The 18225-nt window shown below is 46.7% G+C and overlaps 1 long non-coding RNA gene across 7 annotated transcripts in view; it reads left to right on the top strand.

Annotated features, from left to right (window-relative positions):
* The window catches only part of LOC310882228, a 34414-nt gene extending 20861 nt beyond the window's left edge, over positions 1–13553 (top strand). For 6 of the 7 annotated variants that reach the window (XR_014572848.1, XR_014572849.1, XR_014572851.1 and 3 more), the window contains one exon: positions 1551–13553. This is a non-coding gene — a long non-coding RNA (uncharacterized lncRNA). Of the gene's footprint in view, positions 1–640; positions 694–1550 lie in introns of all 7 variants that reach the window. The other variant, XR_014572850.1, reaches the window with a different exon arrangement.
* Positions 13554–18225: the final 4672 nt, after the last annotated feature.

Below are 18225 nucleotides of genomic sequence, written 5' to 3' on the forward strand. Positions count from 1 at the left end.
TTTACTAACTTTTCTGGCATTGATTTGGAAAGCAATCAGTCAGGCCCATTGCCCTATTAATAATTAACAAGCAAGTCACTAGCTTTCAGTGTCTTTACTCAAGTGAACATGGCTGCTCTTTTTTTTCCTGGTGCTTATCTTTCCTGCCCAGACGTGCCAAGGTTCTCAGTGTCTGTAATTGCCACTGTTTAATTCCGCAGAACAGGACAACCTCGGAGTATTTTCCTCACCTTATTGTACAATTTCCACCTGCCTCAGAAATGCAGCTGCGAAACTTCTGGACATTCCTCTGAATTGCCAGAATATGTGTGGCTTAGAAACAACTGTTTCCAGGCAATGTATATAGGGGGTCTCAAACCGTTCATGCTCAGTCACACTCAACAGAATGCTGGAGTCAGTATGTTGTCTAAATAAAATGGGATAGGCTGAGATGCCCCTCAGTTCTTTGGCGTGCAGGAATCACAGCAGTTTGCAGACAGAGGAAAAGGTATGACAGAACTGAATCTGTTTAAAAAATGCTACTGTGATTGTAGAAATTATAGTTTCCTTGCAATGAAAGAAACAAATGCTGCTCGTAAACAGGAAGCTAATTGAAAGGACATTTTTTGCTTCCTTCTCTTTCCTCTTTTCCATCCTGCAGTTGCAGATGTTAAAGGTGCACAGACCAAAACCAAAATCTTGTATCTTGTAAACGTAAGTATCATAATTGAGTTCCATGGAATTCAATGTATCACCATGTGAATTAGGTTTCTGGATGGGACTGAGGCTCACATCCAAATTATAGAGATCCTCCAGTTGTTGGCCTTCAAAACCTTTTCCTTGATGAAACCCAAATATGCCTTTGTGCTCTCTTGCAGCAGGAAACATGCTAGTTTCAGTAACAATGGAAAAAAAATATATATATTAGTAATCTTGTGGCTGTTGACTTTAAGAATAAGGTCAGGGGCTGTGTCTGGCCCGCTTTAACCTCCATCCATAATTTGAAATTTAAGGATGGAATAGTCTGAAGGAGTGATGAATACTGTATAATTATTATAGAAGTTAGGAAATGCAGATTTCAGAAGTTAGGAAATGCAAGATAGGTTCTTGCAAAGAGCAGAATGCTCCGCTTCCATGGCTGTTACAATAGATACCTTCATTATGTTATGACAAAAACGTATGTGCAAATTGATGATATATGCTGCTAATATTAGACAGCTACAACAGTCTCCTTCCATTTTCCTTTCTAGTCCTAATTGGATAAGTGATCAGTTAGTAGGATTTTTGCCTGACTAAGGAATAGTAAAGAGCAAGTGAGATTTATTACAAAGCTTAAGGTGTACTCCATTTGCATTATATTAACTGTAGTGTCTGATTAAAAGTCAGGTTTGGGAGCATGTGTAAGAGAGAACATTATATGCATGAGGAAATGGGTTGCTGTAGAAACTCTAACTCTGCAGCTATATCTACACCAAAGGCATGCTGAGTCATAACTGCCATCAATTTATTTAGCTCAGTTTGGCAGGAGTAAACAGTACCTTGTTATGTCCAATTCTGTTCTTCTCCCCCAGGTCAGTGGAGTCAAGCAGCAGCTCTGATGACTTCTTACTGTTCACCAACCCTGGAGGGATTATGCTGGATTCAATCTCTGGTATCTAAAATAAGAAAGACAGGCATAATGATAAAAGAGCTACAGTTGTGCAGAAAGGCTAATCACTGCTTAAGATACTCTCCGGTTTAGCTTCCTAGCCCCACGGCCACGACACTGGCATACTGGTGCTTGTGGACATTTGTCTATCTTTGCAAAGGGAAAGTTCTCAGAGGGGGGTGCAGGAGTGTTAAAAGTAGACATTCGTACCCACTACCTCTCTTTTTTCTCATGGACAAGATCACTCACTGCCCAGGATGCATATCTCTGTCATCTGAACGTGGAAGACATGCATTCAGTGATAGTGTTGGAATTCAAACAGCATGACTAACTCCCTTTTCACAGCAGTTTTGTTTGCTGTTCACTGCCCTTCAAGTTCAATATATATTAGGTGGAAACTTACCTTCCTCTTCCCCTTTGCACCTCTGTTTCCATGGTTGATCCTGGGGGAAAAAAAATGGTTACTGGAGACAATGGAGCCTCAAAAATAATGGTGCCAGTTTATCTAGTTAAAGATCAGGTATTGGTCATGTATTTCCTAATTCTTTGGGTTTCTGTCACAACATGAGAGGATTATTAGACATCCCATCTCTAGTCATGGCACTGGGAGCACCTCTCAGACTAACATTCCCTTGAAACTCCCAAGGTGGTCTGTGAAGCGATGACCCGAGTTCTGTCGTTGCTGAATAAAGATTTCTGTTCAGCTTGCCACAGCTTGTGCTGAAGGCACCGTGTGGCTTTGCCTGAGGATTGCTCTACAGTGCTAGACACCCACCAGACTGTTAGAATTCATTTGGAACAATGCGGTGGATGAAATGTGGGCATACACTGTGCAAAGTGTGCAAAACTAACAGGAGTTACCAGGGCTGGGGAGAGAAAACCTCCTGTTTTATAAACTCATTCACATTTCACGACTGGAAAACAAGGAGACAAACAAACAAAACACAACAAGGTATGAGATGAGCCCGGTTCTTCATGGCGCAGGGGAACATACTTACATGCATGGTGTGAACCCTGAATATTCGTCTGTAGAAGGCACTTGAAGCAGTTCAGGTAAATGTCACTTCGTGATTCTGGCTTACGGTGCTATTTAACGTTTCCTTTGGGGTTACCATCATACAAATAGCTACCAATGACAAGACGTGCTATCCACCAGCAAGCCTGTAGGATGATAACAGCACTTTTCTTTTATTTGCTGGGTGCACCATCCCCTAGAGACAGAAGCATGTTACAGAGGACAGGCAGCACGTAATAGCCTCATTTAGGCTTATGTGAAAATTCCTGCATGGCTGTCAGCAATCAAGAGAGGGTGAAGTGGCAGCATGATGCATAATTACAGCAAAAAAGAATGTCTGAAAGGACTGAATTGAATTCATCCATACTTGTATCAGTTGGCAGTCAGTTTGGATGCCATAGAAATAATAATGCAGGACTTTTCTTGTAATGTATTTGCTCTCTTCACATGTGATTTTTCAGACCAACATGCTGACAGGCTTCTGTAGATCTTTCTTGTACTGCTTCCACCAGTCGTGACAGGTAGTGTAAGTACCATGACACCAGCTTCAGGAAGGTGTACCAAGTCCTTAGGGTGCTGGCCTGCATCTCGAGAGGCTGGGTTGTAATTCTCTGCCATGTCCTTCCTGTGTAACCCTGGGCAAGTCTCTTAGAGAGGTTTCAGTCGCCTAAACATAGTGCATTTTAGGTGTGTTTGGGTATCACCAGCCGCCGCTCCAGCAGGGCACGGGTCTCCTCTAAGCCCTGTGTCATATCTTTTTGCCCCGTGAGGATGTCCTAGATAACCAAGGACAATTTAAAACGCTAGATGCCAAAGTTTTGGTAACTGAACAGCATCCTTCCCTCTTTCAGTGCTGTATTGGTAAAATGAGGGTAACAGCATTTGCCAGCATTGGGAAGGATTGAAGATAAACTAGGGAGACAGAGCTGCTGCTCAGTACAAAAGCATTGATGGCAGTTTAAATACAAAGGCATCGACGATTGCTTACCCCACGGAAGTTGGAGGTAGACATGAAAGAAGACCCTCTTTTCTGCCTCTCACCGCCATCAGCTAAAATCAATATTATTGTGCAGAATATGTGAGAGAGGCTCTTGAGGAGGAGTTTCGCTGAAGTGGTGTACTGTAGCCTCCAACATAAATCTGTCTTAACTGACTAAAGTTAGCAGTTCAGTCCTGTCTGAATAAACTACTAGGCAAGTAAAAAAAAATGCATTACTTTACCTGCATTATTTCTTGGTTTAGAGGCTGCTCCTTTTATTTTTTTCTTTTTTTAATTGCTCTAAGGGAATCCTTGGACCAGGATTGAACACAGTCCTTGGAAAAGAAGAGAAGCTGCATTCGCAACAGTATGTTGGCATACACGGTTTTTTGCACTCTGAGTCAGTCTCCTTGGTGTTACGCTGGAGCTGCTTTACCAGTTTAGCATAGGCTGAGATGGAGTTGCACATGCAGGCAGTAGAAATAAAATCTGAGCCCATCTATTCGATAGCTTGAAATCTGAAAAATGGTCTAGTTTTTCCTAGGCCATTTCCTATTCACCTTTCAACTGCAGAGCCCCGAGTTGAGCTGATGACAATCCTTGTAGGCAGCAAGTTTTTCTGGTTGATAGAAACCTGACATTTGTCTGGGCAGCAGAAGGCCACTGACTGCCAGGAGGGGATTATTTAGCTTGTCATTAAGCCAGGACTGCACTCATGCTTCCATCTGTGCAAGCATGTTTCTGCAGCAGTGCTTGGTATTGCCTTCAGTGAGCAAAGTGAACAGTGTGCCTCTTTTGGTGCTGGAGGGGCAGAATTTTCAAGGACAGAGCTAGATCGTCTTTCAGCATGGAAGAGAAGCATACACAGGCTGTTACCTGGATGAAGAGAGCATTACGCTGACAGGCTTAATCCTTTCCACAAAAGAATGATGGGGAAACACTGGGGGCCAGAACTGATGACATTTACTTGCTGACATGTTGCGCTGACAATATTGATTGTACCACATAATGTTCACCCTACCTGCACCTCCTCCTTAAAGAGGACCCAAAGCACGCTGGATTTCTGGAGCAAGCCTGCCACTGCTTCATTCGGGGGATCCTCCTTCCTCTCCAGCCACCCTGCTACATGGAAAGGAGCGGGGAGAAAAAGACATGACCAGTCCAGACAGAGAGAATATCCCAGTAGCACTGCATAAGAAAGCAGATTTCTTCTCATTAACCTGGCTAAAGAGAGGAAGAAATCCTCTGTGGGTGTAAGAAAAAGAAGCAAGTGAATGCTGACGTGGGAACAGCATTAATGCACTCTCTGGAGTCTTGGGACTCGTGGGGGGCCCTTGCCATGGAAAGCACAAATGCCCTGAGTAAGGGATTCTGCAGGATTGTGAAAGGAAAGGATGTTGCGGAGAGATTATATTTTTACCTTTTAGGCTCGTACGTTTATACTCTGACAGGGGACAATGTGGTTTATAGACTGGTGTAACGATGTGCAATCAGAATGTATCTTGGCACAGTCAAATGCCTCTTTCAAAAACCTGCTCAGTGGCAAGAAGGGAAATAGCTGCTAAGTGTAAAAAGAGGGAGCGAAGGACCTGTGATTCATGCTCTGATCATGTTCTGTCAGTATGTCTGTGCAGTGGAGTCGTATGAATAACTAGTGGAGATTGATAATATGCTTAAATACTGTTCCTGCTGCTAAGCATTAGCATGGCTGCTTGACAGCACAGCAGAGAGGCCAGACACGTTCACCGGGAAAGGCTAGGCAAGCTGCAGCGAGCTGCAGGACTCTGGCTCTTCCAGCAATGTGTGAGCAGCAGAATCGAAAATGAATTTAATCCTTTGGCTAACATGCCTTTTGGGTAGCTTTCCTACAGCTTAGTGTTACTCGAAACAAGCTATGGCTTGAGTTTTTGGGGTTTTGTTCCTTTTCAGACTATCTGTAAGGATTATATTTTAAACCAAGGCCAGTGGCAACATGTTGAAGAGTCATGAAACTGCCTTGCTAGTCTTTGAACGTTAAAATGCCCAACTGTTGCATCACTGTCAGGCATTTGCTCAGTGTTTTCTATTAAATGTTACTGAAAAGGACTTTTGAGATGCACATTTCTGTGTGGCAGAGCCAGTGTCTGGCTGCAGTACTCCTGTAAGGCAACAGAGCCATGGTAATTTGCACCAGCAAAGTACTTTTCCTAGTGCTGCTGTATGTTAAAAGCCATGGAAGTTTGATGTGATCCATACGTGCAGAGGGCTTGGCCTCGTGTCTAACCTTGCTAAGAGCATGTTCCAGCTTAGCCAGGGGTGCTGCACATACTGTGGCCAGCATAACACGCCAGCTCAGGGGAGCTTCTGCCTCTTCACGTTTGCCTCCCTTGGGCTGGAGGAGGCTCGGTGATTTGCCCAGGTCATAGCTGGCAGCCTTGGGGAACGTGTGCTGCTCTTCCAGGATGGAGAAAATGCCCATGGGCTGGGGGGATGGAAAAAAAAGCATCACGGTATCGATAGAGTCGTGCCACTGGTCCATTTTCTGCACCATGTTTCATCCTTTCACCCTGGACCTGGTAATGTTCTTCTGGAGCCTGCCAGAATTCAGACCCGTGAGGGAAGCAACTTCGTCAGCCACTGTTGGAGGGAAGAAAATCACCCTTCCCCTTAATGCATACTCAGGAAAATGGTTACAGGCTGTGCTTTCAGGGACAGGCAGGCTCTCCGGTCCTGCTGGGGACAGACTGGGAAGGACAGAAGTCTCAGCTCTGTCCCTTCACACACACACCATTCGGCAGAGCTTGCTGGATGGAGAGGAGGCAATAATACACACCTCAGACAAGGTGTTACAGCAACTGCTCTGTATCTGGGCTCCCATATGCTCCGAGAGGTATGCGCCTCTTTGCTCCACCATGGCTCCAAGAAACACCTGCAAAGCAGGGATCTTCAGCAAAGAAGGATCAAGTCCTTAGCTGACAGCTCAACCATCTGGCTAGGCCTGCTGCCCTGTGGCAGCTGCGAATGCCAGCTCTGACTCTCAATAGCACATCTGTTCATTTAAACAACAACAACAAAAAATCAGTGTGTTGTTTAGGGTCATTTGATATTCCCTGGAAACAGTCTGGCTTTAGCAGCTTCTCCAGTCCTAACAAACTGGCTGAGCTCGTAGCACGCTGGCTTTGTCCTGGTGTGTAAGCTCTCAGCCTACCTTCTTGGTGTCCACCTCTGCCTGCTCCTCTCTTGGCTCCTGCTTGAACTTCGTAGCGCCAAAGTGCATGAAACCCCTAGCCAGCTTGTAAACACAGATCGTCTCTTCTGGACCGAAGCCCAGTACATCAAAGGCCACCTGGCAGAAGGGACGGAGAGCCACTCAAAGGGATTCTTAATCTGCACCATAAACTGGAATCCGGCCCATAATGCTAGACATCTAAAATAATTTTCCAGCCCATTGAAATTTGACCAGCCAGGTCCCTTCAGACTAACATGGGACAGAGTAGCTTAAAGTTGCTGTGAGCCAGCATTCTGCTCGGCTCTCCTGTACTGATTTATGCTAGCTAAGGACCGTGTGCTTTGACTGCAGTTGTTCCAAGTGCCTCTGCGATGCCACAAGCAAAATGCAACGTATTGTCTAGGGTATCAGCTCGTTCCACTCTTCACCACGCTTTTTAAAATCAGCAGGACGTGAGCAGCAGCATCCCCTCGCAGCGACTGTCCCACATCTCAGCTGGCACAGATAAGGAGGAGGCGTTAGCTCTGCTGGCAGCACTGTGCCTTGCTCCCACTGCGTGCCCAGGGACGGGGGAGCCCACGACTTGGAGCACGCCGGAGAATCTTGCAGACAATGTGCTACTCGCGAGCCATGATTTGGGGCTGCCTGTCTTAGTGGCTATGAAAATTGTAGCTGCTTTGTACAAAAGGCTTGTTTGCAATGTACAAATCCTGGAAGCTGTAAAATACCAACAGCTGCTAGAAAGGGCACTGTAAGTTCAGCAGCTGGAGACTGTTTGATCTTTCTGTAGCTCAAGTCCTGCTTATAATAATAGTCTCGGGAGCCAGCAGATATTCCCAATAAGCTCTTTTCGCTATCAGATACTCTTCAAAATGATATTAAAAAGGAAAATGTGTGTCAAAACCAGACAAAGGGTCAAGTCTTCCTTTACAAAAGCTGCTCCTAGAGATTACATATGCATGTGAGATGAACAGGTTCTAACCCATGGTCCTTGCCTCAGTTTTCAGATCTGTCAGTTTTCAGGCTTCAAACAAGCACTATAGCCAGCTTGTTTGAAATCCTGCAAACCCCAGGCCATTGAATGTTAACCAGAAACTCCTACGTCAAGGTCGTTTGCTCTGGAGCAAATGTTTTACATCCAGGCTTCAACTTAGAGAGAACTGAACAAATCTTTACATTATTGCTAGCTGCTCTTCCAGTAGTTCATTTATCCTCAGGTTGAAGAAGCTGAATTTTATTATTAGGAGGACCTCAGGCTGGGGGCAGCGTTGTGTTTGCTGCATCAATTTCATCGATGTTTCTGCAGGCTAACGTTATTAAGAAGTGGCTCTTCCCATTGCCCAGGTTGTCTGCTGTGATGCCACCTCGATGCGTCGCGGATTGGGAACGGGCACAAGAAGCGGTTTCTGCAGCAGGAGACAGACCAAGAGGTTATTACACCAAATGCCCTAATCAAGGCACAACATGAGCTTTTTGGCTGCAGACCGAGGGTTCTTCTAGGTTTCAATTCCTGAGCACATTTTGAGTGTATCACTTTAGAAAAAAAAAAGCCATTTTGGGGATGAGTTGCTCAGGCTACCGAGATTCTGACATAGCAGCTGCATCAATGTAAGTGGGATTGAACACCCAAACCTTTTCAACATTTATTGAAAAACTTGTCCTGGCTGTCTTTCCTGTCCTGAGGAGATGTAAGCAATTGACATGAGGCAGCTCAACCCTTCAGTTTGAAAAGGATTGGTTTTACTTCAGTGGCAGCCCTGCCAGAACAAGAGGGGCCTTGCTGTGCATTGATCAAAATACAGGAAGACAGCTTTCTTTCCTCACTCTGGCCTGCCTAAGGAGAAGTCACTTGCAATCCTCTTCTTCCTGGACATGAAGCAACAACCCCTCCACTGTACTGAACCTGTTTCAATCCCTAGCCAAGTACATGGTTCTTGTGAGTAGGTTTCTTATTCTGGAAACAGAGGATTGAGCAGGGAAGGCTGCATTAAAGGGAGTGAATCACTTGAACACAAAATGCCATTATCAATAAATTCAGGTTTATTCTTGGAGATAATCTGGTAGAAGAGGTGATAACCTCTCTCCTTTGCTTCCTGGGGAATGACACGTCTTCTCTAGATCTGAAACATGGGGAGAAACACATCCAGGTGCAGGTGGCAGCCAGAGATTGAAAAATTGCAGCCCCATGTCAGTGAGACTGTACGTTTTGATACCAGTGAAACCAGCAGTTCACCAGTGTCCTTTGGAAGTCCTGTAAGTGCAGCATAGCTCATAATATCCTTCACTGATGCTCTCCGAGAACGCTTTTAAGCTTCACAACAGTTCCCTTTGGGATAAGGTTTAGTACAGCTATTTTGGCAGCTCGTGACGTGGAGGCGAAAAGATGCCATCGCTTTTCCCATTGTGTCAGTGCTGGGTTCAGGAACAGGTCTCCGGACTGACTCATCCCACTGCTAAGCATCCTCTGAATTGCCAGTGCAACGTTTGGAGATTGATCTGTGAAACGCCCCCCTGTACTGCCCTTTCTTTCTGAGAAGAGCTCTGGAAAAGATGTTTTGTGTGCTGTAAACTCTCTGCCAATACCTCCTGTCAGGCCCTAACATGGTTAGTTTGACTTCTGGTATTGACAGAAAGCACACTTCCCCAGACCTCGGGGTAGCGATTCGTTCGGCTGTACCAAATAACCAGACCTCGCTGGCTGTCCTAGCTGGCCATTTTCATCTTTGCCTCTCGGCTGAAGCCATCTGTCCACATAGGCCTGTAGGTGAAAGGGATCGTGTGAGTTCTTCAGACAAATTTGGGTTGGATCGAACCACCTTCATTGATAATCGTAGCTAGTCCGGGTGACTTCAAGAAGCACTGATGCAATCCCTGCCAGCAGAGCTCCAGCGAGGGTGCAGAAGGGCCCTGAGCCAGTGCTGCTGCTTGCGCAGTGAGGGTCTGTCCATGCCCTCGCTCTCCCGGCCAGGCTGGAAGGAGCTGCAAGCTGCCAGAAAACAACCTGAAACCTGCCTTGGCCCACGGTCCAGAGAGGCAAACCCAACATATGGTCTCTTGGTGTGATGCGAATCTGGGATGAGTTGAAAGTAGGAGGGATGCAGACAATCCCACATTAAAGAATAACCGGTCCATATGTTTCCTCTCTCCTTTTTCTGCATGCTAAAGGGCTTTAGTCAGGAAGCATAATGGGGTCTTTTTACCTTGCGAGCTGGGATTTGAGGTTCTCAATTTAGTCTTAGGTGCACGTGTGCAAACAAAGAACAATGCACCTTCCCTGGACTGTTATTTTTAGGATCTTGATTGCAAGACCATTATAATGTTGTGCTGATGAATGTGAGTAACGGTTGCAATGTAATTGTAGAAGGAAAAGTGCACAGCTTTGGGGGGAAGCATTGTGCCTTTTACGTGTTCACACAGAGCCTCAGAGTCAACTAAAGAAAGAAGAAATAAATTTGTCATCATCTAAAGCACGTAACTCCACTGTGGAAGCAGGGCCAGATTTTGGGTTCATCTACAGCAGTGCAGATTCCTCGAGTTAACAGAATTAGTTTCAGATTTTCTCAGGCCTGATGTAATCAGAACAGGGTCCATTCAGCCCCAGAAAAATCCAACGCAAAACAAATATAAAGAATTCTGTGGTTACTCAGAGCTCTCAGTGCTAGCCCTAGCCAGCTTGCTTGTGCTACCAAAGTGAATTTGGATAAATTTGCCCTACATGAGAAAATAAAAGATGAGTCTGTTAATCAAGATTGCAATATCTGTAGGAAAACAGAAAGTAGCTGAGAGGTTCTGTGCGTTCATCAGGGAGAGACAGCAGTGCCTGTAGGGGCAAATTTGCAAGTCAGTGAGAGGAAATTTAATCTTTTCAAAGATCAGATCTATAAAAAAACTCTTTCTTCTTGGATTCTGTATTAGAGCTTAAAGAAATCCTCCTTCTCTGCAGCATATGGCAGAAGTATGTAGCACACAAACAGAGAAATGAGACTTCAGTTGAAAACCCCAGTGTTTTCCATTTTCACTGTCAATTTCAAATTTAAAAATAATAATCTGGAAAAAAATGAAAGCATTTTGAGTCTGCAGAAGTAAACAGTGAAAGGGCATTGATTTGGGATTGATCAAAACAATTTTTTTCTTTTGACATATAAGAACATAAAGTCAAGACAAAATCCACTGAAACACTTGGTTCAAGGAAATGTAAGATCTTAGAAAATACACACAAACTGCAATGCTTTAGGAAGCACTCGAAACTAATTTTTGTTTTTATTATTCTGATAGGGAACATCTTTGTATGATCTGCCAGGGACCTAACAGTGAAATCCAGAGATCTGGTACTTGCAAAATGGGAGAATTGTTGTTCTTCTTAGTCTTGGCATTACCACAGGCCTTGAGAACAGGTTTGCTTGGATGATTTGATTTTCCAGTGATCCCTATAGAAAGAAGCAGATGAAAGTCAGTGTCAGCAGGATGCTAAAGGACTTTAGGCTTTGAGCACAGCTACTCCTCACCATCCAAAGCAACCCAGTAAGTACATTTGCTCCCGCAGAAAGCTGCTGTGCTGCTGGGAGGAACTCTGCAGGCTGTGCTCCTCCATCCATCCGGCACCTCTGCCTTCCCATCTGCAGCCTGTTTGCCAGCGCTGCTGACAGCAGCAGAGCACCAGATGACCTTCTCATTTCCTCCGTCTTGCCAGCTCCAAATTCTCCACTAGGCAAAGTTAGTATGGAAAACAAACATCATGTTGGCACGAAAATAAAGCAAATAAAAGGGCAGATTGTGCAGCAGCAAGGGGAAGAATTCAAGAGGCAAGTAATGCGGCAAGTAAGAGGCAGGAATTGCTTGAAAGGGGGTTGATGCACCCTAGCCCTGCTGTGGATCTGGGCAGGTGTCGAGGTCACATTCAAGACCTTCTCAGGTTCATCCCTACTAAAGGCTTTCCACAAGGGTCCAGCCTTGTGGATTTGGGGCAGGCAGGAGTCTGGTTGATCTCCCCGGTTCCAAGAAGCAACACCAAACGCAAGGTACAATGCAATTTTCAGTGCTTGGTGCTTCACCCTTCCAGAAAAGGTTTTTTGGGACATGCTAGGAGCGAGATGTCCACAAGGGAATGGCAGGGCAAGGCTGGGGTCAGCAGGCAGAAAGCCTGGAAAGAAGAGTGAGCTTCATTGCTTGCAGGAAGAGGAAGGTTATTCCAAGGATAGAGGGCAGCATAAGACAGGCTAGGAATGCGAGTGCGGTCGGGACAGCCTTGGGGGAGAAGTTGTGGAGGAGGAAACAGGCGCAGAGGTACAAGCTGGGACACGACAGTCCAGAGCTCTGGTGGTAAGGAAGCTGGAAGGAGAAATAGGAAGCCACTGAAGGAATCCCACAAGGCTAGAATAACAGGATTTTTGCTGCAAGGCCAAATGTAGTTGCTATTGATGTTTTTAAGTTCTGAATTGTGTTACTGACCCCCCACAGCAGAGTCGGAGAGGAGAGGAGAGGAGAGGAGAGGAGAGGAGAGGAGAGGAGAGGAGAGGAGAGGAGAGGAGAGGAGAGGAGAGGAGAGGAGAGGAGAGGAGAGGAGAGGAGAGGAGAGGAGAGGAGAAAAGGAAAAAAGAGAAAAGAGACAAGAAGATAGAGAAAAAAGAAAGAAGAGAAGAGAAGAGAAGAGAAGAGAAGAGAAGAGAAGAGAAGAGAAGAGAAGAGAAGAGAAGAGAAGAGAAGAGAAGAGAAGAGAAGAGAAGAGAGAAGAGAAGAGAAGAGAAGAGAAGAGAAGAGAAGAGAAGAGAAGAGAAGAGAAGAGAAAAAAGAAGAGAAGAGAAAAAAAGGAAAAGAAAAGAAAAGAAAAGAAAAGAAAAGAAAAGAAAAGAAAAGAAAAGAAAAGAAAAGAAAAGAAAAGAAAAGAAAAGAAAAGAAAAGAAAAGAAAAGAGAAGAGAAGAGAAGAGAAGAGAAGAGAAGAGAAGAGAAGAGAAGAGAAGAGAAGAGAAGAGAAGAGAAGAGAAAAGAAAAGAAAAGAAAAGAAAAGAAAAGAAAAGAAAAGAAAAGAAAAGAAAAGAAAAAAGAAAAGAAAAGAAAAGAAAAGAAAAGAAAAGAAAAGAAAAGAAAAGAGAAAAGAAAAGAAAAGAAAAGAAAGAAACCAATGCTCTCAGCCATGGAAGCCGCAGTGCCTGTGCGTGCTGAAGCAGCCATTAGCACGGAGGGCTTCTATTTGCTCCCAACCAACGTACTTCATTGCTATTATGAAAAAAAGGCCAGGTTTCCTCCCTGCTTATTGATGCATATGCCTCTCTTATTATTTGGACAACTTGCTCTTCACAACGTTTTACCCAGATAAAACACTTTTCACTACGGTTTGTTTTTGCAGGTGGCAGGAAATAAACTGCCGGGAAATCCCGCCTGGCCGAGGATCCCCGAGGCTGCTCTACAGCTCCGTGCTCTCCAGAATCGCCATGTCTCTGCAATCACTGTGATTAATCCTCCCACCGCTATTTATTTCGGTTTCCAGACCACCTGCGAGTCCCCAGAGCTCTGTGTGAGGGTAGATCCATGGCAGCCGCAGATCGATATCACCCTCTGTTTTATGAATGAGAAAAAAGAAACGCAGGGAATTCATCCGAAGGCAGAGCAGAGCAAAGCAGAGAACTCAAACGTCCTGGTGCTTCGCCGCTTGCTTTTAACAAGTGACAGGCAGGCAGAGAGAAGGGACTTGGACATGAGCTGGAGGATTTAAGTCACACACACAAATTACGGCAGCACAGACTGGCCACGTGCCGCTTTGCCGTTCCCCTCTGCCCTTCCCCACGCAGACATGCTCCTGTGGGTGCGGGGCTGGCACAGGCTGTCCGGGGAGCTGGCCTTGTTCAGGAGGGTCACGTTGGCCCTGCCATCCGTTTGGTGAGCTTCAGCGTGTTCATCTGCTGGCCCTGATCCACCCTGCTGGACACCCATCCGTCTGCTGGCCATTCCTCACCATGGCGTGCAGTGCCAGGGAGCGGGATGGAGCAGGGGAGTTCACGGACGTGGGTTGTGTCCCAGGGCTCTGCGTTTTTGGGGACCTGTCCCACGTCGGGAGCAGACTGTCCCGCGCTCCAGGAAGCCTTCCTTCACAAAGCTTGTGAACCAGCTTTAACGTTGTCAAGGCAACAGCCAAACTGCTGATGCTGAGCTGTCTTCGGCACTGTCCGGCTACCTACAGACGTGCCTCCTGGGGACCTCCGGGACCTGCTCAACGTGTTGCTCTGTGCGGAGACAAAGCTGATCTTGTCACTGCTATTATTGCCTGTGTTGCATAGATTAAAGGGAACTCGGGCTGTGCTGTGGCTTGGTTTCGCTGTGTGGACACGCTGCTCAGGCCAAGAGCTCCTCTCCCTTCCACTGCTGCCAGCCCCAAGACGTGCTTTGTGCCAGCCTCGTGAGTCACGGCGTCTGCACAGCGGGGTAAGAAGGAGAAGCCCCCGCTGTGGGCTGGTTGCTCTTTGCCATCAGGGTCTGGTTTTAGAGGCTACAGCTTGGGCTGAAGTCAGAGCAGCCTTGCACTGGCCAGGGACGATGCTAGCGCTGGCCGCTCTGGTGAACTCATTTTCACTGCCATCCTCCTGAAGACTTGGGTGGTCTGCAAATGTATGTGTGTGTGTGCAGGGACTCCCAGGCAGCAGTGCTGCACCTCTGGAAACTGGTTTCAGGGATCGGCAAGGTCCTGGTGTAACACTAACAATTGTGGTCTGCTAGTCTGGGATGAGTTTCACCTATAAACCAGGAAGGAGACACTTTCCTCTGTGCGTTTCCGCTTCTGGTCAGGCAGAGATGAGGAGCTATCATAGCTCAGCAATCATTTCCCCTTCCCACCTGTACTGTTAAATCTGTAGCCTTGCTGATTTTAGATGCCCAGATTTGCAGCATATATTTGGGACTTGATTCTGCAGCCCCTTCCCACCGAAGGCTCAGGGCTACAGGCTGTCACTCCCCTGCCATACACGGACTAGCGTGGTCTCTGAAGCAGATCAATGAAATGTTAAACCAAACACCTACAGAAGATAAATGCCTGTGAATAAAAATAGCTCGTACGCACATCAAACAGGGTATTTTGGTGCAGGTCTCAGAGCTTTACGAATTTGAAGTGGTTTGTGTCTCACCATCCTTCTACAGCTGGGGAAGTTGAGGCACAGCATGACTACAATTTAAATCTGCCAAGTTGTCCACCCATCGGTAGTCCAGTTTTTGGCAAAGGACCTACAAAAAAACTATTTTATTCTTCTCTTTCAGTCTGAAGTCAGGAGGAGTGACTGGTGCTTAGCTTCTCTGAAGGCAGCCCCCAGCTGTGTTGTTCAGGTACCCTGAGACAATCTAGGTTTTTAAAAGCTTAGGCATAGATATTGTCCCAAAAGCCATGGGTCAGGGAAGTGGTAAGGCCATGCCAGTAACTGGAGGTGAGTTAAAAATTTAATTTTCCCCAAATCACATGGAGTTTAATAAACGTAGAGTTAAAATACCTGTGGGTTCAAGTCTGCCTGATATAAAACACAGTAAATATAAATCCAGACTGGCTTCATGTAGACCAGCAGGCACCGTGCTTTTGTCTTTTTGCCTCTGCTTGCAGTTTGTGCCCCATGGAGGTGTACGGTCCTTCCTGATTCCACCGCGCGCCTCTTGCAGCAGTCACACACAGCACGTACCTGCTGGGCCAAACCCACGATCCCGGAGGACGTGTGTTTACAAGGCCTGGCCAGGCTCTTTCATAGCTGTCCAAAGGGCCTGAGCCAGCACTTAGGTTTTTGAAAAGACAACACATTCCTTATCCACAGGTTCAGCAGGCTGTAGTGCTGGGAGCCTGACTGGGAAAGCTTTGGTCCCTCGGGTGAGATCAGATAATGCCTTGTTTCTTGGGATTTCTTGTCTTTCCTTACAGGGTGCCTTAGGAACTCAGCTGCTGGTCTATAAGGATGAGAGGCTGCAATAGAAAGATCGTCTAATGAAGGCTTTGTTCAAAGCCACGTCTCCAGCTGCGCCCTTCTTGCCAAGGTGGACTGGCAGATTTCAGCGGTGAGAGGAGCTGAGCTTTGGCAAAGATCAGACTGAATCCTCGGAGGGAGCAGACAAGTTGGTGACCTAACTGGCTCGTAGCGGAATAAAAGTTTCATTTTAAAATCATTTCTAGTCCCCGTGTTCAAGATGAATAAATTCTGTGTTTGTTATGAGCAAAGAGGATAAAGGCTAGTGCTGAGTGACAGTCCTGCTTGTTTCAGTTGCTCAGTGAATTGTGAACTTCCCGAGAAGACAACTGCTTTTGTATCGGCTTTAAGCATTTATTCCTCTGCTGTACTTGGCTCTGCAGGAACGTCTGGGATGTGGTTGGTTACTCTGCAGATATTGTCATCGTGAGTGTTGCAGGTGAATACGCTTGGGATAGGGTTTCCAAGCAGGAGGATTCAGAGAAACAGTCCCTTTGAGGTGAAAATTAGAGAGTCCGTGTTACACCCACCTTGAATTTGTAACCAACTATTCACACTGAAAATCTGATCCTAAGAACTCAGCGTGTCCTGTCAGGAGCAGGATAATACCGCAGAAACCGTGGCCAGCTTGAGTGCTGAATATTGAGAACTGTGATTAACTCCTCAGGAATGTATCTGGAGCAAGTCATATTTTCTGGGCTTTTTTAGGTAATTATTTCAGACCTTGAATCTGTGAATGAAGATTGTAAACAGTTCTCAGGCAAACATCTTAAAGAAGGACGTGAAATGCATCTAAATAATGGGTTCTGACCTGTTCGCTCATGTGTAACACACAAAAATGTCTGTTTTGGCTGCACAGGAGGAATCAGCTGCAAAGGGAGCAATCGCGTCTCTCCGTGGAGCGATGCAGGTCAAAATGTCAGACATTTAATAGACACGAGCTCACTCAGCCCGTGGACAGATCAGCACCGGCTGCAACTCAGCCAAATCGCTTCCTGAGTAACTTGGACGCCTATGGCTGAGTTTAATGCAATGCTGCAGTTTTCGTAGCACAAGCCCTGTCCTGCATCTCGTCCCTGGCTGCAGTTCTCCAGCACAGCACCACGCTGCATAAATCCTGCTGGGACAGCCTGGAATGGACTGCAGCTCCAGCCACATGCCCTTAGAGCCATGCTATTACCTGGGAGGGAACCTTTTGGAGGATCTCTTAGAAAATGCAGGAGCCGTTCAACTTGCTGGGTCTGGACAGCGCTGCACAGCAGGCAGCAGATCGTGGGGAGGGAGGCGTCGGCTAGGCAGGATGTCTGCCTGCCACACGGGCTCGGTTTCTTGCTCTTGACACCGATTTCTTCATCGTAAAGCGAGCCTAAAAGTCCAGCCTTCCTGCCTGAAGGGACTGGGAGCATCGCTAGATTTGAGATTGGAAAATGGTCTTCAGATAAAGGGGCAAATCCGTCCCTACAACACGACCCATGCGGAAGAAAGATTCTGGTGTCTCACCCTGAGGGATGCCAGGGTTCCCAGGCTAAACACCGACCCAGGTGTCCATAAGGGCACTCCTGACGGAGGACGCTGTAGCTGTACAGAGAGCAGGGAGGGGAGCAGGCTGTACAAAACCGCTTGTGATGGCTCACTGCACAGCTTCGGCCTTCGCACTGTAGTGGCAAGCCTGGGAATAACAAGGACCTCCCTTTCAGAGGCTGCCTTTCGAGGCTGCTTTAAGTAGCAGCAGCAAACCCATCTCCGGTGCTTAGGGGAGGAATGGCGCTCGGGTCAGAAAGCCCCGCCGTAGGATCACAGGGTTATACAAAGAGCTGGCCCAGAAGGCTGCAAGGCGTTTGTGCGTTTATTAATCATTTAGAAAATGACGCTGATACCGTAATGAAAGCTGCATCCTCATTCTCAGCTGTTGTCTGGTCCTTGCTGGGGGGGATCACAGCGTATTCCTGCGAGGGCTGGAGGGGCACTGGCTGCACGGGGACGTGGCTGGTCTCTAACCAAACCAGGGGAGATCACGGCTCCACGTGAGCACGCATTTTTACCCTCCTAGTCCCCACAAACAGGCCGGCCCGGGTCCCACAGCAGGCTCAGCCTCCTGCCCACGTCCCGGGGAGCAGAGAAGGGCAGGGGCAGAAAGGGATGCCGTGATGGGGAGCCCCCAAAGCTCATTAACAAGCCCGTCTGTGCTGAGATGTGAAGCAGTTGAAACGGAGACGATTATCACCCCCGGGCTCAGCAAAAACTACCTTCGGCTCCTAAGGGTCAGGTAGAATACGCAAGCTGAATTCTTCTTCTTAGCATTTCCTAAGCAGGCCTTTCAAACCAAGGCCCCTAAATACACATTTTGAACAAAACCACCGATTTCTGGGGGAATGCTGTCCTCGGCTGTAATGACCAGGGATGCCTGAGCAAGGTGAGCCCACGTCTGGCGGCTGCTGGGGGATCTCAGCTCCTCCTCTAAATCCCAC

This window comes from Anser anser, assembly GCF_964211835.1.
Source record: "Anser anser genome assembly, chromosome: 15".
Lineage (NCBI taxonomy): Eukaryota > Metazoa > Chordata > Aves > Anseriformes > Anatidae > Anser > Anser anser.